The sequence below is a fragment of the Hylobates moloch genome, unplaced genomic scaffold (genome assembly GCF_009828535.3).
Source record: "Hylobates moloch isolate HMO894 unplaced genomic scaffold, HMol_V3 SCAFFOLD_6, whole genome shotgun sequence".
Taxonomy (NCBI): Eukaryota; Metazoa; Chordata; class Mammalia; order Primates; family Hylobatidae; genus Hylobates; species Hylobates moloch.
Genome location: NW_026652281.1, coordinates 88,714,923 through 88,736,959, shown reverse-complemented (window position 1 = coordinate 88,736,959; position 22,037 = coordinate 88,714,923). Strand labels below are relative to the sequence as shown.

At 45.0% G+C, this 22,037-nt stretch overlaps 1 protein-coding gene across 9 annotated transcripts in view; it reads right to left on the bottom strand.

Moving 5' to 3' along the window:
- CHD9 (chromodomain helicase DNA binding protein 9) overlaps positions 1 to 22,037 on the bottom strand; it is a 282,887-nt gene that overhangs the window by 259,865 nt on the left and 985 nt on the right. The window lies entirely within an intron of this gene.

The following is a 22,037-nucleotide window of genomic DNA, read 5'->3' as shown; positions in this document are numbered from 1 at the left end:
AATGTTTTACCTCAAAAAAAGATAAGTGTGTGAGTACTGAATTCATCAACTAGCCTGATTTAATCACTGCATATTGTAAACATACATTGTGCCCCTTAAATATGTACTTTAAAAATAAAATTTTAGGCTGGGCGCGGTGGCTCACACCTGTAATCTGAGCACTTTGGGAGTCTGAGGCAGGCGGATCACGAAGTCAGGAGATAGAGACCATCCTGGCTAACACGGTGAAACCCCGTTGCTACTAAAAATACAAAAACAAAATTAACCACGCGTGGTGGCGGGCGCCTGTAGTCCCAGCTACTCAGGAAGCTGAGGTGGAAGAATGGCGTGAACCCAGGAGGCGGAGCTTTCAGTGAGCCGAGATCGCGCCACTGCACTCCAGCCTGGGCGACAGAGCGAGACCCCATCTCAAACAAAAAAAATAAATGAATTAAAAAAATAAAATTTTATATATATAAAAAAAAACTGGCCAGGCGCAGTGGCTCTCACCTGTGATCCCAACACTTTGGGAAGCCAAGGCGGATGGATCACCTGAGGTCAGCAGTTTGAGACCAGACGGCCAACGTGGGAAAACCCTGTTTCTACTAAAAATACAAAAATTAGCCAGGCGTGGTGGCACAGACCTGTAATCCCAGCTACTCAGGAGGCTGAGGTAGGAGAATTGCTTGAACCCAGGAGGCGGAGGTTGCAGCAAGTCAAGATCACGCCACTGCACTCCAGCCTGGGCAACAGAGTAAGACTCCATCTCAAAAACAAAACAAAACAAAACAGAACAAATAAACTTAGTTGGGCCTGGTGGCATGCACCTGTAGTCCCAGCTACTCAGGAAGCTGAGGTGGGAGGATTCTTTGAGCCCAGGAGTTCAAGGCTGCAGTGAGCTGTGATCCTGCCACTGAGACCTTGTTTGTAAAAATAAATAAATAAATAAATAAATTTTTAAAATTAGCAAACAAAAATTAATTAAAAACTTTTTTGTTTTTGTTTTTGATAGAGTCTCACTCTGTTGCCCAGGCTGGAGTGCAGTGGCATGATCTCAGCTCACTGCAACCTCCGCCTCCGGGTTCAAGTGATTCTCGTGTCTTAGCCTCCCAAGTAGCTGGCACTACAGGCATGCACCACCATGCCCAGCAAATTTATACATACATACATATATATATATATATGTATATGTGTATATATATATGTATGTGTATATATATATATACTTGTTTTGTTTTGTTTTGTTTTTTGACATGGAGTTTCACTCTTGTCATCCAGGCTGGAGTGCCGTGGCATGATCTCGGCTCATTGCAACCTCTGCCTCCTGGGTTCAAGCAATTTCCCTGCTTCAACCTCCTGAGTAGCTGGAATTATAGGCGCCTGCCACCATGCCCGACTAATTTTTGTATTTTTAGTAGAGATGGGGTTTTGCGATGTTGACCAGGCTGGTCTCAAACTCCTGACCTTAAGTGATCTGCCTGCCTTGGCCTCCCAAAGTGCTGTGATTACAGGTGAGAGCCATCACACCCAGCCTAATTAAAATAATTTTTTTAATTGGATGTTATGAAAAATTTTTTTAATGTGTTCATAAAAAGACAATATCAACAGAGTAAAAAGACAACCCATAAATAGAAGTAAATATTTACAAATCATATATCTGATGGAGGATTAATAGCCAGAAGATACAGAGAATTCCTACAACTCAACAACAACAAACCTGATTCAAAATGGGCAAAGGACTTGAATAGACATTTCTCCAAAGAAGATATATAAACGGCCAATAAGCACATGAAAAGATGCTCGACATCACTAATTATTAGGGAAATGGAAATCAAAGCTATAATGAGATGCCACTCGCACCATTAAGATGGCTACTCTCAAAAAAACAGAAAATAACAAGTGTTGGTGAGGATGTGGAGAAATTGGAATCCTTGTGCACTGCTGGTGGGAATGTAAAAAAGCTATACCTGTGGGGAAAACAGTATGTCAGGTCCTCAAAAGATTAAAAATGAAATTACCATATGTATTAGTCCATTTTCATGCTGCTGATAAAGACATATGTAAGTCTGGGAAGGAAAAGAGATTTAATTGGACTTACAGTTCCACATGGCAGGGGAGGACTCGGAATCATGGTAAGAGGCAAAAGGCACTTCTTACGTAGCAGCAGCAAGAGAAAATGAGGAGGATGCAAAAGCAGAACCCCCTCAGTAAAACCATCAGATCTCGTGAGACTTATTCACTACCAAGAGAACAGTATGAGGGAAACCACCCCCATGATTCAAATTATCTCCCACTGGGTCCCTCCCACAACACATGGGATTTATGGGAGTACAATTCAAGATGAAATTCGGGTGGGGGTACAGAGCCAAACCATATCATTCCACCCCTGGCCCCTCCAAATCTCATGCCCTCACATTTCAAAACCAATCATGCCTTCGCAATAGCCCCCAAAGTCTTAACTCATTTCAGCATTAACCCCAAAGTCCACACTCCAAAGTCTCTTCTGAGACAAGGCAGGTCCCTTCTGCCTATAAGCCTGTAAAATCAAAAGCAAGCTAGTTACTTCCTAGATACAATGGGGGTACAGGTATTAGGTAAATATAGTCATTCCAAATGGGAGAAATTGGCCAAAACAAAGGGGTTACAGGGCCCATGCAAGTCTGAAATCCATCAGGGCAGTCAAATTTTAAAGCTCTAAAATGATCTCCTTTGACTCCAGGTCTCACATCCAGGTCACACTGATGCAAGAGGTGGGCTCCCATGGCCTTGGGCAGCTCTGCCCCTCTGGCTTTGCTGGGTACAGCCTCCCTCCCCACTGCTTTTACAGGCTGGCGTTGTCTGTGGCTTTTCCAGGCACATGGTGCAAGCTGGATCTGCCATTCTGGGGTCTGGAGGATGGTGGCCCTCTTCTCACAGCTCCACTAGGCGGTGTCCCAGTAGAGACTCTGTGTGGGGGCTCCAACCTCACGTTTCTCTTCTGCACTGCCCTAGCAGAGGTTCCCATGAGAGCCCCACCCTGCAGCAAACTTCTGCCTGGGCATCCAGGCGTCTCCGTACATCTTCTAAAATCTACGCGAGGTTCCCAAACCCCAATTCTTGACTTCTGTGCAGCCACAGGCTGAACACCACATGGAAGCTGCCAAGGCTTGGTGCTTGCACCCTCTGAAGCCATAGCCCAAGCTCTACATTGACCCCTTTCAGCCACGGCTGGAGTGGCTGGGATGCAGGGCACCAAGTCCCTAGACTGCACACAGCATGGGGACCCTGGGCCCTATCCACGAAACCATTTTTTCCTCCTCAACCTCTGGGCCTGTGATGGGAGAGGCTGCCGCAAAGCTCTCTGCCATTTCCTGGAGACATTTTCTCCATTGTCCTGGGGATTAACATTCAGCTCCTCATTACTTACACAAATTTTTGCAGCCTGCTTGAATGTCTCCTCAGAAAATGGGATTTGCTTTTCTATTGCATTGTCAGGCTGCAAATTTTCTGAACTTTTATGCTCTGCTTCCCTTTTAAAACTGAATGCCTTTAACGGCACCCAAGTCAACTCTTGAATGCTTTGCTGCTTAGAAATTTCTTCCACCAGATACCCTAAATCATCTCTCTCAATTTCAAAGTTCCACAAATCTCTAGGGCAAGGGCAAAATGCCGCCAGTCTCTTTGCTAAAACATAAAGGAGAGTCACCTTTGCTCCAGTTCCCAACAAGTTCCTCATCTCTATCTGAGACCATCTCAGCCTGGATTTCATTGTCCATATCATTATCAGTATTTTGTCAAAGCCATTTAACAAGTCTCTAGGAAGTTCCAAACTTTCCCACATTTTCGTGTCTTCTTCTGAGCCCTCCAAACTGTTCCAATCTCTGCCTATTACCCAGTTCCAAAGTTGCGTCCACATTTTCGGGTATCTTTTCAGCAGCACCCCACTCTACTGGTACCAATTTACTGTATTAGTCTGTTTTTACACTGCTGATAAAGACATACATGAGACTAGGAAGAAAAAGAGGTTTAATTGTTCCACATGGCTGGGGAGGCCTCAGAATCATGGTGGGAGGCAAAAGGCACTTCTTACATGCCAGCAGTTAGAAAAAATGAGAAAGATGCAAAAGCAAAAACCCCTGATAAACTCATCAGATCTCATGAGACTTATTCACTACCACGAGAACAGTATTGGGGAAAGCATCCTGTGATTCAAATTATCTCCAACTGGGCCCCTCCCACCACAGGTGGGAATTACGGGAATACTGTTCAAGATGAGATTTGGGTGGGGACACAGAGCCAAACCATATCACCATATGATCTAGCAGTTCCACTTCTGGATATATATTCAAAAATACTGAAAACAGAGTCTCAAAGAGATATTTGTACGTTCACATTCATAGCAGCATCATTCACAATAGTCAAGAGGTAGAAGCAATCCAAGTGAACAACAGCAGACGAATGGATAAGACTGTGGTACATAAACATATACAATGGAATAGTATTCAGCCTTAAAAGGAAGGAAATGCGGACATAGGCTACGACATGGATGAACCTTGAGGTCATCACGCTAAGTAAAATTAGCCAGTCACCAAAAACAAATACTATCTGATTCCACTGGTATGAGGCACTCAGAGTAGTCAAATTCATAGAGACACACAGCAGATTGGCTGTTGCCAGGGCTACGCAGAGGCGAAAATAGAAAGTTAGTGTTTAACGGGTACAGAGTTTTAGTTTTACAAGACGAAAGGAATTCTGGAGATGGATAGTGGTGATGGTTACACACCACTATGAATATATTTAATATCACTGAACCATAGACATGAAAATGGTTATAGGGATGGCCAGGCGTGGTGGCTGAAGCCTATAATCTCAGCACTTTGGGAGACCGAGGCGGGCGGATCACCTGAGGTCAGGAGTTCAATACGAGCCTGGCTAACATAGTGAAACCATGTCTCTACTAAAAATACAAAAATTAGCTGGGTGTGGTGGCAGGCGCCTGTAGTCCCAGCTACTCAGGAGGCTGAGGCAGGAGAATCGCTTGAACCCGGGAGATGGAGCTTGCAGTGAGCCAAGACTGTGCCACTGCACTGTAGCCTGGGCAAAGAGCTAGACTCTGTCTCAAAAAAAAATAAAAAAATAAAAGTTATAGGCTGGGCATAGTGGCTCATACCTATAATCCCAGTATTTTGGGAAGCTGAGGCAGGAGGATCGCTTGAACCCAGGAGTTCGAGACCAGGCAACATATTGAGACCCTGTCTCTACAAAAAATTAAAAAGTTAGCCAGGCATGGTGGGGTGGGGTGAGGTGGCGTGGGGGGTTGCTTGAGCCCAGGGGTTAGAGGCTACAGTGAGCTACACGATTACACCACTGTACTCTAGCCTGAGCAACAAAGCAAGACCCTGTCTCAAAAAAAAAAAAAAAAAGTTATGGTGATAAATTTTACATGTATTTTTTAAATTGGAAAAAAATATTGCAGGGATCACAATTATAAAAAAAAAAAAGACTTATGGGTTTCCTTCCAAAGCAGAAAGGCAGAAATGGAAAAATGAGTTTCGGTTGCTATGGAAATAGGAGTTGGCTGGGCCTGCAGGAGCAGCAGCTGGAGGGGAACAAGTGGCCGGGAAGTTGGCCCTGTGACAGAGGGGGGCTTCCGGCTGGGGATAAGACAACAACAGGCTTCTGCAGGGAGAGTAGGAGGTAGAAAGAAGAAAGAAAAGGAGACAGAGTCTGTCTCTAGACACTGGTGCCTATGAATTCTGCAGGCATTTGGATACAGAGGTGGGTGTGCGTGCATGTGTGTCTGTGTTGCATATGTATCCCCAGAGGCCAGAAAAACAAGATGCACAATAAAGTCAGTGCCTGAAAAAGAACACAGTTTCACCAGCTATCCTGAGGGCAAGAAAGCCCCCAAACCGTTGAGTGACAGAAGAGGAAAGGCCTGCCATTGAAACGCTTTCTGGGGTATGGGGAAATGCCTGAGTAGGGCTGGCCGTCACACTGTGTTCCCTCACCTTTCTCCTCAGCACAGTTCTTGAAACTGAAACCGAGGTGGGCCAGAAAGACAGACAACAAAATCCCCTCAGGGTGAGCAGGACGGTGGGGATAGGCGAACTGATGGCTCTCTTTCTTCTGCAGCTCTGAGTGACTGTTTCTGCTTCAGTCTCCATGATGCTGGGGCTCTGGGGTCTTCTAGCCTGAGGCTTTAAAGGCACCTGAATGTTCTCAGAATCACTTTCTGGGAAAATGAATTGATTAGGCCTATGGTGATGACGAGTCTTTGCTGGCCCCCAAGAGAGCTCACCTGAGGGAATAGTACACTATTCCCGTTCCTACTCCAGGAAGAGGAACTCCCAAATCCTTTCTTACAGTCACAGTGGGGTGAATGGTTAGGGGCTCACATTTTTGAAATGACTTAAACCTAGGCTTTTGACTCTTTATAACACTGTCATTGTCTATATACACTGTCTCTGAGACACGCTGAAGGGACCAAACGGTTCAAAATGACTACCATATTAGTATCCTGTTTTGCATTTCTTCATTTTTAAATATATCAAGAGCCTCAAAAATGAATGTGAGTATTGAAAAGAACATAATACTTAGGAATAAACTTAATCAAGGAGGTGAATGTCTTCTACACCAAAAACTACAAAACACCGGTGAAAGAAGTTAAAGAAGACATAAGCAAATGGAAAGACATCCCACGATGACTTGGAAGACATAATATTGAGATGTCAGTGCTACCCAAAGTGACCTACAGAGTCAATGTAATTGCTAACAAAATCTCAATGACTTTTTTGCAGAAATAGAAGAATCCACCCTAAAATTCATGAGCAATCCCAAGGGACCCCAAATAGCCAAAATAATCATGAAAAAGAACAAATCTGGAGGACTCACACATCCTAATTTCAAAACTTACTACAAAGCTACAGTAATCAAAGCAATGTAGTATTTGCATAAAGAAAGACATGTGGCCAGGTGTGGTGGCTCACGCCTGTTATCCCAGCACTTTGGGAGGCCAAGACAGGTGGATCACTTGAGGTCAGGAGTTTGAGACCAGCCTGGCCAACATGGTGAAACCTCATCTCTACTAAAACTACAAAAATTAGCTGGGTGTGGTGGTGCATGTCTGTAGTCCAGCTACTCAGGAGGCTGAGGCAAGAGAATCACATGAACCTGGGAGGCAGAGGTTACAGTGAGCCGAGATCATGCCATTACACTCCAGCCTGGGTGACAGAGCAAGACTCCAAAAAAAAAGAAAGACAGAAAGAAAGAGAGAGAGAGAGAGAGGAAGGAAGGAAGGAAGGAAAGAAAGACATGCTACTCACGTGCAAAAAAATGAAGTTGTATCCTCAATCTTACATGACATACAAAAAGTAACTCAAAATGTATCAAAAACTTAAAATACAAGGGCTAAAACCATAACACTGTTAGAAGAAAATATAGAGGGAAAACTTTATGACATTGATTTGGCAATGATTTCTTGAATACAACACCAAAAGCACAAAAGAAAAAAATACATAAATTAAACATTAAAATTGAAAACTTCTGTGCATTCAAAGGACATAATTAACAGACTAAAAAGGCAATCCACAGAGAAAATACTTGCAATTGTTATCTGGTAAGGGACTGATACCCAAAATAGATAAAGAACTCCACAACTCAACAACACAGAAACAAACAACCCAGCCTGATTTAAAAAATCAGCAAATACCGTGAATAGTTATTTTTCCAAGGAAGATATACAAATGGTCAGTAAGCACATGAAAAGACGCTCAACATCACTAATCATTAGAAAACTGAAAATCAAAACCACAATGAGATACCACTTCACACCAGGATAGGATAGCTATGATCAAAAAAACCACACACAAACAAACAGAAAATAACAAACGTTGACAAGGATGTGGAGAAATGGAAACCTTAGTGCATTGTTGGTGGGATGTAAAATGGTACAGCAGCTGTTGAAAATGATATGATGATTCCTTGAAAAATGGCACACAGAATTACCATAAGATCCGGCAATTCCATTATAGGTATATATTCAACAGAATTGCAAGTAGGAACATAAACAGATATCTATACACCCATGTTCATAGCAGTGTTATTCACAATAGCCAAAAAGTGGAAGCAACCCAAGTGTCCACCAACAGATGAATGGATGAACACGCTGTGGCAGATACATACCACAGTCTATTAAAATGGAATATGAACCTTGAAGACATTAGGCTAAGTGAAATAAGCCAGTCACTAAAGGATAAATACTGTGTAATTCTACCTAGATGAGGTACCCAGAGTAGTCAAACTCACAAAGACAGAAAGTAAAATGGTGGTTGCCAGGGATGGGGTTAAGGGGGAAGGGGAGTTGTTTAATCGGGACAGAGTTTCAGCTTGGGAAGATGAAAAAGAGTTCTGGAGATGGACAGTGGTGATGGTTGTACAACAATGTGAATGCACTTAATGCATTGAACTAAAGAAAATGCAGGCCAGGCGCGGTGGCTCATGCCTGTAGTCCCAGCACTTTGGGAGGCCGAAGAGGGTGGATCACCTAAGGTTAGGAGTTTGAGACCAGCTTGGCCAACATGGTGAAACCTTGTCTCTAGTAAAAATACAAAAATTAGCTGGGCTTGGTGGCACATGCCTGTAATCCCAGCTACTCTGGAGGCTGAGGCAAGGAGAATTGCTTGAACCCGGGAGGCAGAGGTTGCAGTAAGCCAAGATGGCACCACTTGCACTACAGCCTGGGCAACAGAGCAAGACTCTGTCTCAAAAATAAGATAAAATAAAATAAAATAAGAAAATGCATTAAGATAGTTAAAATGGTAAATTTCAATGTGATGTGTATTTTACCACAATAAAATATGTGGATATATATAAAATAGTAGAAGTGACCTATGGTCAGCCTCTCAACCTCTGCAAAGTTCGGCCCTCATAGGCTGCCCAGTTAGGCCCAGTTAGCATTCAGGATATGTCATTTCCCCTACTTCCTTTGTCTTGTCAAAACTTACCGCAGGTACAAACAAGACCACAAGCTTGCACTGAGCCCAGTGTGTGCAGGTGGGAGAGAAAGATGAACAAAGACGAGAATTGTTCAGGGAGAGGACAGTGCACCTTGCTTTGACAATGGGTTAAAAGTGATGAGAGCTGCAGAACATGAGGGAATACAGTGGAGAGGGTGCTGTGGCAGTTCCCAGGAGGAGAGAAGCCTTCTTGCCTGACTCTCTTAGGTGGTGTCACAGAGGAAGCGGTGCTTAAGGTGGGTTTGAGAGAATGAGGATGTGCAGATGTGTGGCTTGGTAGAGGGCACTTTAGCAGTCCCTGTGTTTAGCTGAAGTACTGTGTGACTGAGAGGCAGAGGTGGGAGAGAATGCTGGATCGGCGGGGGAAGAGAATGTGACCAGTGAGAATGCAACTCGCTGCAGGAATGTCTGCCACACAAGCCTGCTGTCTTGTAACCTTGAAAAGTGGTGTTTGGATCTGCAGTCAGATCCAGAAGGAACTTGAATGGCAGACTAACAACAATAACAACTTCTATTCATAGAGGACTTACTATGTGCCTGTTATTTAATAACCTTAAGCAGCAGGTAGTGATATTAGCTCTATATTTCAGTTGAGAAAACTGAGGCTCAGGAGGTTAAGCAACATATTCAAGGTCAAACGCAGCCAGTAAGTGATGGAAGTGGGGTAGGAATCCAGGCCTACGTGGGTTTCAAATTTTTATTTATTTATTTTTGAGACAGGGTCTGGCTGTGCCAGGCTGGAGGACAGTGGCACAATCTCAGCTCACTGCAGCCTTGACCTCCCAGGCTCAAGCAATTCTCCTGCCTCAGCACGCCAAGTAGCTGGTACCACAGGCACATGCCACCATGCCCAGCTAATTTTTTTTTTTCCTGTAGAGTTGGGGTCTCACTATGTTGGCCAGGCTAGTCCCAAACTCCTGGGCTCTAGTGTGGGCTGCTCAGTGACTTCCTTCCAAGAGGACACTATGAAAAGGAGGAAAATGAGTAACTTTACAGTGGAGAAACTGACAAACGCTGCCTTAGCCAGCTGCTAATAAGTCATGTTGATAGTACAGATGCTTGATGGGATGTGATAAAAATGGCACTTTACTTCTGTGGTCTTCCTCTTCAAAACCCACAACCCTAATCATGACAAAAATATGAGATGAATTCCAGTAGAGGGGTATTTTACAATATATCTGACCAGTATTCCTCAAAACTCTCCAGGTCATCAAAACCAAGAAAATTCATAGAAAATGTCACAGCCAATGGGAGACTAAGGACACACAACAAACAAATGTAAAGTGGTTTCAAGCCCATTTTTGTTGGTATAAAAAAAAAAGATATAAATATAATTTGGTATTCTGGATAGGATCCTGGGACAGAGAAAGAACATTAAATAAACACTAAGGGAATCTGAATAAACTATGTTTTTAGTTAATAATGATGTATCAATATCAGGTTGTAACAAATGTACCATATCAAATATCAATATCGGTTAATTGTAACAAATGTACTATAGCAATACAAGATGTTAATAACAGGAGAAACTGGCTCTGTGGCTCATGTCTGTAATCCCAACACTTTGGGAAGTCAAGGCGGGCAGACCGCATGAGCCCGGGAGTTCAAGACCAGCCTGGGTAACACAGCAAGACCCCATACCTACCATAAATAAAAATATTAGTTGGACATAGTGGTGTGCGCCTATAGTCCCAGCTACTTGGGAGGCTGATGTGGGAGGATGGCTTGAGCCCAGGAGACAGAGGTTGCAGTGAGCCAAGATTGCACCACTGCACTTCAGCCTGGGTGACAGAGAGAGACCCTGTCTCAAAATTAAAAAAATAATAATAGGGGAAATTGGATGTGGAATATGTGGGAACTCTGTAGTATCATCTCAATGTTTTTTTGTAAATCTAAATTGTACCAAAAATACATAAAGTCTTTCAAAAACAAATTCCTGAGTCACATCCTCAGAAATTGGCCCGCTAATATGCATTGACACAGGTGTAATGGACTTGTGAATGATGACAGCCTCTCTGTCCCTGACTGCTGATTGACCAAAGAGAAGGAGCAGACCCAGCAACGCCTGCAGACAAGAAGCTATAGCTCACACCAAGAAGACTGTATGGCTCTCCTCCCAGACTCCCTGAGGTTAAATATGGTGCCTCTCTCATTAGACTAGCAGCCTTCCTAGGGCAAGAGCTGGGTTTCCCCTGTGAGACCGGGCAGGAGCCACCTCTCCTCCAGGAGCTCAAGGTCTCTCTCAGCTCAAGGTGCCACTGATTCTCCGTATGCATTTATTTTTCTTTTAGGTAATTCCATTTCTCTATATGGGTAGAAAGAGAGGCCATGTACATAACGTACATTTTTTTAAGGCTGGTAAAAGGTCTGCTTGCTTCAAAATACTAAGACTCCTAACTCTTTAGTTAAGCATAACCAATGTTAAAAAGCAGCAAACTCCATGATTTGGGTTTAGTGCCTAAATTTCCTCTGCTGACTTGTTGCTTTCCTTTGTACCCCAGGCCCCAGTCGTAACTGAGTGATAACAGTAGTAAGAGTTTAAAATTGTGATGCTGCTGATTCTATATTTCAGCAGATAAAACTAGGCTCAGGAGGTTAAGCAACTCATCCAAGGTCATACACAAACAGTAAGTGATGGAACTGGGGTAGGAATCCCAGTTTGTTTGATAATGGAACAAACCCCAGCACCCCAGCAAATTCCCTGTTGATTGCAAGAAGTTCTTTTTTTTTTTTTTTTTTTTTTTTTTACGGAGTCTGGCTGTCGCCCAGGCTGGAACGCAGTGGCACGATCTTGGCTCACTGCAGGCTCCGCCCCCTGGGTTCACGCCATTCTCCTGCCTCAGCCTCCCGAGTAGCTGGGACTACAGGCGCCCGCCACCTCGCCCGGCTAATTTTTTGTATTTTTAGTAGAGACGGGGTTTCACCGTGTTATCCGGGATGGTCTCAATCGCCTGACCTCGTGATCAGCCCGCCTCGGCCTCCCAAAGTGCTGGGATTACAGGTGTGAGCCACCGCACCCGGCTGCAAGAAGTTCTTACTCATGGGTATTCAGTAAGCCACCCCAAAATGCGAGGAGAGTAGATATCAGTGGACTGCATGCAACATCTGTGATTACTGATTTGCAGAAGTCCTTAAGGACAGGACAGGATGTGTCTCTGGACAAAGCTGGAAGAGCAAAGCCTGGAAATTAAATCAAGACTCAACAAAACAAAACGCGAGCCAACTACATTAACATAAGCTGAAGGAATCATAGGTAGAGAGAAATGGTGATGCATGAGGAGCTCCAAAAAAGCAGTACCAAAGAGCAAGTCTTTGAGATTCATTGTCTTCCACATTGTCCAGAGTAGTGGAAACTCTGAAAACCTCCTTGAGTATTACAGGCAGCTCAGAGGTCTGGCCAGAGCTTCCAGGAATACTCTCTCCCTTTTTTTTTTTTTTTTTTTTTAATTTAAGACAGGATCTGGCTTTGTTTCCCAGGCTGGGGTGCAGTGGTGTGATCAGAGCTCACTGCAGCTTCAATCTCCCAGGCTCAAGCAAGCCTCCCACTCAGCCTCCCAAGTAACTGGGACTACAGGCACTCGCCCCCACATCCAGTTCATTTTTAAATTTTTTTGTAGAGATGGGGTGTCACTATATTGCCCTGGCTGATTTTGAACTCCTGGGCTCAAGCAATCCTTCTGCCTTTGTCTCCCAAAGTGCTGGGATTACAGGCGTGAGCCACCGTGCAGGGCCAGAATACTCTCTTGCTAAGAATCTTAGGGCTGGTCCAGGGAGCAGTAGGAAGGAAAAGATGCAGTGATCGATCAGACATTTCTACCACAAGCACGGGAAGGGGGAATTATACTAGCAGTGCTGCCACTCTAGACTCTTGTATCCCTCAGAGGGTACAAATATCTTAGGCTCTCCTGGCGATTAAAATCATTCATTTTGCTCACCTTGCTTTGATTCCATGAAAACCAACCTTCTAACTAGATTCTGACTTTCCCACAAGAGAAAGAGTGTGCTGTCAAGTCGGCATGGAAGTTTCAGACTGCTTTGCAGTTGCTTCTCCCCTTGTGATTTCTTTTTCCCTCCCCCCTCTCTCTTTTTCTTTCTCTCTCTCTCTCTTTCTTTCTTTCTTGATAGAGTCTTGCTGTGTTGCCCAGGCTGGAGTGCAATTGTGCGATCTCAGCTCACTGCAACCTCCGACTCCTGTGTTCAACTGATTCTCCTGCCACAGCCTCCCAAGTAGCTGTGATTACAGGCATGTGCCAGCTGGCTAATTTTTCTATTTTTAGTAGAGACGGGGTTTCACCATGTTGGCCAGGCTGGTCTCGAACTCCTGACCTCAGGTGATCTACCCACCTTGGCCTCTCAAAGTGCTGGGATTACAGGCATCAGCCACTGTGCCCAGCCTCCCTTGTGATTTAATACATTTGCAGCCTGGCTTCCTCACCAGGCTCTGGTGAATTTGGTTAGTCCGCCCCTTTCAGCCTGGTTAGCTCCAAGTGCACTGAAGAACCTTCATCTCTGGCCTGCAGAGAACCAGGTTCACCAGCCTCCAGCCCACTGTACTGCTGGCCCTAGGGGGATTTTCCCTGATTGACAGCTGGCCCCCCTTTTTGATGTCACTCTCAAGCTGCCCTTTGCCACGTCAGTCACCCCAATCACACCCTTCCTACCCTGAGCCCCTGGAATGAGCTGTGGGAAACCTGCAAAAAAAAGTGCTATGACAACAAAATAATTTTATAGGTTCTGTTGAAGAAATAAGAATAAAGAAGAGGCCCTGTGCTGGGGGGGAAGATGCCAAGAACATGCAACAGAAACGAGTAGAAGGAACTGGCAATGTTTAATCTAGAGCACAGAAGATCTGGGAAGGCCAACCAGTTCTCTGTCATCAAATATCTGAAGAACTGTGGTGACGAAAAGGGAATAGATTGATCTTCTGAGGCTCTAAAGAAAATATGCCAACCAGGCCACATATGGTGGCTCATGCCTGTAATTCCAGAACTTTGGGAGGCTGAGGCAAGAGGATCATTTGAGGCCAGGAGTTTGAGACCAGCCTGGGCAACACAGCCAGACCTGTCTCTACCAAAAGAAACATAGCTGGGCATGGTGGCTTATGTCTGTACCCCCAGCTACTCTGGAGGCTGAGGTGGGAGGATGGCCAGAGCCTAGGAGTTTAAGCTGCAGTGAGCTATGATCACAGCACTGGACTCCAGCCTGGGCAACAGAGTGAGACCCTGTCTTTCTTAGGAAAAAAAAAAAAAAAGGCCAGGCGTGGTGGCTCATGCCTGTAATCCCAGCATTTTGGGAGGCCGAGGTGGGTGGGTCACGAGGTCAGGAGATCGAGACCAGCCTGGCTAACATGGTGAAACCCCGTCTCTACTAAAAATACAAAAAATTAGCCGGGTGTGGTGGCAGGTGCCTGTAGTCCCAGCTACTGAGGAGGCTGAGGCAGGAGAATGGCGTGAACCTGGGAGGCGGAGTTTGCAGTGAGCCAAGATCGTGCCACTGCACTCCAGCCTAGGAGACAGAGCGAGACTTTGTCTCAAAAAAATAAAAATAAAAATAAAAAATAAAGAAAAAGAAAAAGTATGGCAACCAAATGTCAGTAGATACAGGAAGACAGATAAAAAAGGGGAACCTTTTAGGGCAGTTTTCCCCTAACTTCAGTTATTCAAATATCACCTTCACATTTTGTGTGTGTGTCTGTCAAATTCATAAGAAGCAGCATAATTCTGCAATTTAGAGCACAAATCTGGAGCAGGACCACCTGGGTTTATTTTCCAGCTCATCACTTCCTAGCTATATAACTTTGGGCAAGTTATTTAACTTCCCTATGCCTGTTTGCTCAGTAGTAAAATGGGGCAAAGATTCCCTACCTCAAATAGTACTTAACCCATATTGGTGAGGATTAATTGAATGATTTGAATGACGCATGGAAAGTGCTTAGAAGTGCATCCAGAACTTAGTAAGTACTCAATAAGTGGTGGGTATTTTATATATATATATTTTTTTTTTTTTTTAAATAAAATTCTTTTATTTTTTATTTTATTTTTTCGAGACGGAGTTTAACTCTTGTTGCCCAGGCTAGAGTGCAATGGCGCGATCTTGGCTCACCACAACCTCTGCCTCCCAGATCCAAGCGTTTCTCCCCTTAGCCTCCCGAGTATCTGGGATTACAGGCATGTGCCTGGCTAATTTTGTATTTTTAGTAGAGATGGGGTTTCTCCATGTTGGTCAGGCTGTTTTCGATCTCCCAACCTCAGGTGATCCACCCTCCTCGGCCTCCCGAAGTGCTGGGATTACAGGCGTGAGCCATCGCGCCCGGCCCTACAAATGTTTTTTTAAAATAATTGGGGTCTTGCTTTGTTTCCCAGGCTGGAGTGCAGTGGCACGATCATAGCTCACTGTAACCTCGAACTCCTGGGCTTAAACCATCCTCCCAACTCAGCCTCCTGAGTAGCTGGATTACAGGCAGGCATCACTACACCCAGGTAATTTTTAAATGTTTTGTAGAGATGGGGGTCTCATTATGTTGCCCAGGCTGGTGTCCAACTCCTGGCTTCAAGTGATCTCCCTGCCTCTACTTGCCAAAGTATTAGGATTACAGGCGTGAGCCACTGCACCTGGCCTATTATATTTTATTCTATCCTCATACCTTTGATACTCTTATTTAATATTTTTCTTTAAATGGACACACGATTTATATACATTTATTTTAAGGGAAACGTTATATTACTACCATACATGAAAAGCCATGTACAGGTGGAAACTGTAAAGATAAACATAACAGCAAACAATGTTATTAGATTGTTATAGTTTTAACAATGTTATTAAATGGTCACACTTACTGTTGCCTCTTAAATGCCCTGAACTGGAGGACTGCTGTCTTTCCAGTGAAAGGGGAGACAATCAAGTGTTACAGTAGCATTCTAGTACTTTGCCCAGACTTCTGTTGACTATAGTCAGAAGCAAGAGTCCCAGTCCCACAAGTTGGAGGAAGTGAAAGGCCAGCCTGGGTGGAGCACCTGCTCTGGGGAGAGAGGGCAGCCCCAGGGGTGAGAGGCAGGCAGAGCAGGATCAAAGAGACAGCTCAAAAAGGAAAAATCCCTTTCCTATTCTGAGACTTTGTGCTCTTGGGTACCATGTCTCTCTGTGTGCCACACCAAAGTCATCTCACAAGACCCCTTGTGGTATGAGTTGCACATCTTAGAAAGCAAAGTCAGAAACACTTTGTTGGAGACACTATGGGTACTCCACCCATACTCCTCAGCTCACCCGAGGTTACCTGCAGACATTTCCAGATGCCCTGGGCTACCTCTCACTTCTGCTTTAAGTTATTTTCTGGCGGAAGGGTGTGCACAGCAGACAGCGAGACAACCCTCAATAATGAGGGATGGGAGTCGAGGATATACCCCAGTCTCCCTGCCTTTTCGTGGGACACTTCTGAAATATTTTCTATAGTCTCGCTAAGGGTCCCTGAGGGATGGAGACCCAATTGCCCAGTGGTAACTCACTCATCAACACCTTTTTTATTGGCTTTTCTCCCTTTCTCGGTTAATTTCACTCTCGCTGGGCTTCATGGGATCATTTCCCAAATACATTTCTGGCACCTGAATCCTTTTCTCATGATCTTCTTTGGGGGAAACTACAACTATGACACAGCTTTAAACTTCTGTCAGTGGAATGAGTTGCCCAGTGAGATGTGAAGTTCCATCTTACTGAGGACTCAAGAAATGGCTGAGAATGTTCAATGGAGATTCACAGGTCAAGTAAGGACTCAAATTAGATGAACACTTAGTATTCTTTTGTGTGTCTGTCTTTTTTGTTTGTTTGTTTGTTTCAAAGAGACAGCATCTTGGCCAGGCGCGGTGGCTCATGCCTGTAATCCTAGCACTTTGGGAGGCCGAGGCAGGTGAATCACCTGAGGTCAGGAGTTCAAGACCAGCCTGGCCAACACGGCGAAACCCCGTCTCCACTAAATATACAAAAATTAGCCAGGCATGACAGTGGGCACCTATAATCCCAGCTACTTGGGAAGCTGAGGCAGGAGAATCACTTGAACCCGGGGGGCGGAGGTTGCAGTGAGCTGAGATCATGCCATTTCACTTCAGCCTGGGCAAAAGAGCGAAACTCTCAAAAAAAAAAAAAAAAAAAAAATGAGAGAAAACAGCTTGCCCTGTCACCTAGGCTGGAGTGCGGTAGTGCAATCATGGCTCACTGTAGTCTCAAACGCCTGGTCTGAAGTGATCCTCCCCTGTCAGCCTCCCCAGTAGCTGGGACTGCAGGTGCATGCCACCATGCCCAGCTAATTTTTGTTTGTTTTCTGAGACAGGGTCCCCCTCAGTTGCCCAGGGTGGAGCGCAGTGGCATGATCATGGCTTATTGCAACCTCAAACTCCTCAGCTCAATTGATTCTCTTACCTCAGCCTCCTGAGTAGCTGGGACTACAGGTGCACCACCACATCTGGCTAATTTTTCATTTTTTTGTAGATATGGGGTCTTGCTATGTTGCCCAGGCTGGTCTGGAACTTCTAGACTCAAGTAATCCTCCCACCTCAGCCTCCCAAAGTTCTAGAATTACAGGTGTGAGCCACCAGTCCAGGCCCCAGCTAATTTTTAAAATTTAAATAATAGAAATGAGGTCTCACTATGTTGCCCAGCCTGGCCTTGAACTCCTGGCCTCAAGCAATCCTCCTGCCTCAGCTTCACAAAGTGCTGGGACTATAGGCATGAGCCACTGCACCCAACCTACCTAGTATCCTTCTGATCCTCAGGTCTCATTATTCTGGATCAGGAGTCAGCAAACTACAGCCCACAGGCCACATCCAGCCTACTGTCTGTTTTTGTATAGCCTGTGAGCTAAGAATGGTTTTTACATTATTTATTTATTGTTTGTTTGTTTGTAGAGATGGGGGTCTTGCTATGTTGCCTGGGCTGGTCTTGAACGCCTGGCCCCATGCAATCCTTCCTCCTTGGTCTTCCAAAGTCCTGGGATCACAGATATAAGCCACCATGCCTGGCCAGCTTTTACATTTTTAAATGGTTGAAAAAGATGTTTAAAGAATAATATTTTAGGCCGGGCGCGGTGGCTCACGCTTGTAATCCCAGCACTTTGGGAGGCCGAGGCGGGCGGATCACGAGGTCAGGAGATCGAGACCACAGTGAAACCCCGTCTCTACTAAAGATACAAAAAAATTAGCCGGGCGTGGTGGCGGGCGCCTGTAGTCCCAGCTACTTGGAGAGGCTGAGGCAGGAGAATGGCGTGAACCTGGGAGGTGGAGCTTGCAGTGAGCCGAGACTGCGCCACTGCACTCCAGCCTGGGCGACAGAGTGAGACTCCGTCTCAAAAAAAAAAAAAAAAAAAAAAAAGAATAATATTTTGTGACACAGAAAAATTATGTGAAATTCAAAACTTCAGTGTCCATAAAGCTTTATTGGAACCCAGATATACTCATTTGTTTACATAGCATCTACGGCTGCTTTTACTCTACAGTGGCAGTTTCTCATCAACATTACAAGAAACGTTACAAGACGTTACTTGAGGACTTACTGTACGTCATTTCGCTTAAAGTTGCAGTTTCTAAGAACCTATTGAGGACATTAAGTGAGAATTTACTGCAGTTGCAACTGAAACCCTATGGTCCATAAAGCTCAAAATATTTACTCTCTGGACCTTTACAGAAAAAGTTTGCTGATGCCTGTTCAAGGTCATTATCCAGCAGAGACAAGAGGCAGATTGAGGCCTGGCTGCCCCACGAGTGGGGAGGCCGATGCCCAGACCTAGTATCTGGGGGCAGTTTGAATCAGAACCTCACATTTCCTTTTGCCACGTCTTTATGACCATGATCATTATTCCCACCCTCTGCAAGTACCTAAGACTCATTCACGGAGGCATTCATGTCTTTATACCAGTAATATTTTTTGATTAAATTTTTTTCCATTTTTCTTGTTGTTAAAGATAGAGGTGGGGGGGGGGTCTCACTGTGATGCCCAGGCTGGTCTTGAACTCTTGGCCTCAAGCATTCCTCCCACTTCTGCTTCCCAAAGTGCTGGGATTACAGGCATATGCCACTGTACCCAGCCACCAGGAATATTTTTCTTTTTTAAAGGACATGAGAAATTTTCTTCTCCACACCCTGCCACTATCCCACGTGGTTTCATCCATGCTTGATCACTTTCACCACCACTTAGTTACTGATTTCTCCCCAGAACAAACCAAACCTCCAGCCCACGTCCTGAGATTTCTGATCAATACCCAAATGTTGGCCAGGTAAGGTAGATCATGCTTGTAATCCCAGTGCTTTGAGAGGCCAAGGCAGGAGAAACACTTGAGTCTAGGAGTTGGAGACCAGCCTAGGCAACACAGCAAGACCCTACTTAAAAAATTAGCTGGGCATGATGGTGTGCACCTGGAGTCCCAGCTACTTGGCTGGGTGGGAGGATCCCTTGAGCTCAGGAGGTTGAGGCTGCAGTAGCTATGATCATACCATTGCAGAAGGCATGGGTGACAGAGCAAGACCCTGTGTCTTAAAAACAACAACAAAAGAAACCAAAACCAACAAAACAAAACAAAACAAAACAAAAAACCCAAATGTCTGGTCAACATTAGATTAAGTTGGGGGGTGGGGGGTGTTACTGCTTACCAGCAGTGCAACTTTGGGCAAGTCATTTAACAGCATGGAACGTCAATTTCATCATCTCTCAAAGGCGGAAATGATCCTGTCCGACCTGCCCGGATTACCGTGCTAATCGGATGAAATGAGAGCTGCCCACAAGACACCATGCCGCCTGGCTCCAGCCTCCCTCCCTTTGACAACCACACTCCCTGCCCACTGGCTCTCCTCGAGTCCCCTGGCCTTGCCAAGCTCTTGGCTATCTCTGTACATGATGACCTTTCTGCCAGAAACATCTTTTCCTCACCCCACCTTCTGCCGGCAGATCAATGCATAACCTTTGTTTATGTGTGTTTCTGTTTAAAGACACCTTATAGGCCAGCCGCTGTGGCTCGAGCCTGTAATCCTAGCACTTTGGAGGCCAAAGTGGGTGATCACCTGAGGTCAGGAGTTCAAGACCAGCCTGGCCAACAAGGTGAAACCCCATCTCTACTAAAAATACAAAAATTAGCTGGGCGTGGTGGCATGTGCCTGTAGTACCAGCTACATGGGATGCTGAGGCAGGAGAATCGTTTGAACTCCGGAGGTAGAGACTGCAGTGAGCTGACATCCTGCTACTGCACTCCAGCCTGGGAGACAGAGTGAGACTCTGTCTCAAAAAAAAAACAAAAACAAAAACAAAAGATACCTTATTTGATATATATTTTTGACATATATACATATTATTCATTAACATTGAACCCAGCCAACTGCACAGTAACTCATGCCTGAACGAAGCTTACCTAACAGACATGCTTTCTCTGTAAGGCACATCGCAGCCTTCTCATGCTTAGAAACACTAGATAGCACGTCAACAGTACACTTGGGGCCATTTCAAACAGCGACGTCCAAATAAAAATGCACAAACATGCAAAAAATGTGGCACTAAGTACACCACAAAAGGAACACTTGTTTATAGCACAAGAGCTGAAACCAGAAAGCAGCGTGTCCTCCTGTTTGCCCTTGGCTGGAAATGTGCATGTTGGGTGACTCAACTTTTTCACTATTCTACGTGCATCCATATATGACTGTGAAAGTGTCATGGATATTGATTCGGAAGTTACACAAACATTTTTTTTCTTTTTTCTTTCTTTTTTTTTTTTTTTTTTTTGAGACGGAGTCTCGCTCTGTCGCCCAGGCTGGAGTGCAGTGGCGCAATCTCGGCTCACTGCAAGCTCCGCCTCCCGGGTTCACGCCATTCTCCTGCCTCAGCCTCTCCGAGTAGCTGGGACTACAGGCGCTGGCCACCACGCCCGGCTAATTTTTTTTTGTATTTTTAGTAGAGACAGGGTTTCACCGTGGTCTCGATCTCCTGACCTTGTGATCCACCCGCCTCGGCCTCCCAAAGTGCTGGGATTACAAGCGTGAGCCACCGCGCCCGGCCGAACAAACAAATTTTTTAAAAAAATTATTCAATGTATATAATTTTTAAGCAAACAGGGCCTTGCTCTGTTGCCCAGGCTGATCTGAAACTCCTAGCCTCAAGCAATCCTCCTGCCTCAGCCTCTCAAAGTGCTGGGATTACAGGGAAGAATTTGCAAATTCAGAACTTGTGAATAATGAGAATCTACTGTACTTTCTTCCCGTTTCTCTCATTCGGGGCTGGCTGAACTCTGTCTTACTCACATTTTATCTCTAGCATCTGGAAAACTGCCTGGCCCGCAGTAGGCTCTCAATAATAAATGTATTTCGAATGAGCGAATGAGTCAATTCAGTGGAAGTGCTCAGCTCACAGCAGTGATAGCTAGTGTTTGTGAAGACATACCACGCGCCTGCCCCATGCACGCTATCCTGGTCAACAAGGGAAACAGCAGAGTATTGTTCTTTTGCACCTGAGCTCAAGAGCAGACTGCCTGGGTTCAAATATGGGACATGCTTCTTATTAATTAATTATATAACTTCGAGCAAGATCATTGACCTCTCTGAGCCTAAGTTTCCTTGGCTATCAAATGCAGTATTCATAGTATTACCTTGGAAGTTATGGTCAGGAGTCTAACTTGGCCCTGCACAGAAAGCCTCTAGCACAGGGTGAACCCTCAGTAAACAGTAGCTTTTATTGTGAATAATTCCCACGGCAACCCTATTTTCACATCCATTTTGCAGATACAAAAACTGAAGCTGAGGATGGTTCAGTGAGTTTCCAAGGTCACAAAGGAAGGGCTGCCTATGGGGATTCTATGCCCATGCTAGTAACACTGCTGTTATATAAACATAAGGGGTCGGCGGCGGGGCGCAGTGGCTCATGCCTGTAATCCCAGCACTTTGGGAGGCCGAGGCTGGAGAATGGCTTGAGCCTAGGAGTTTGAGACCATCCTGGTGAATATAGTGAGGCCCCATCTCTATAAAACAAACAAACAAACATAAGGGCTCATTTTTACTAGTTGTAAAAGGGCCCTTGCTCGTTATAAGGCCTCTCGCTGCC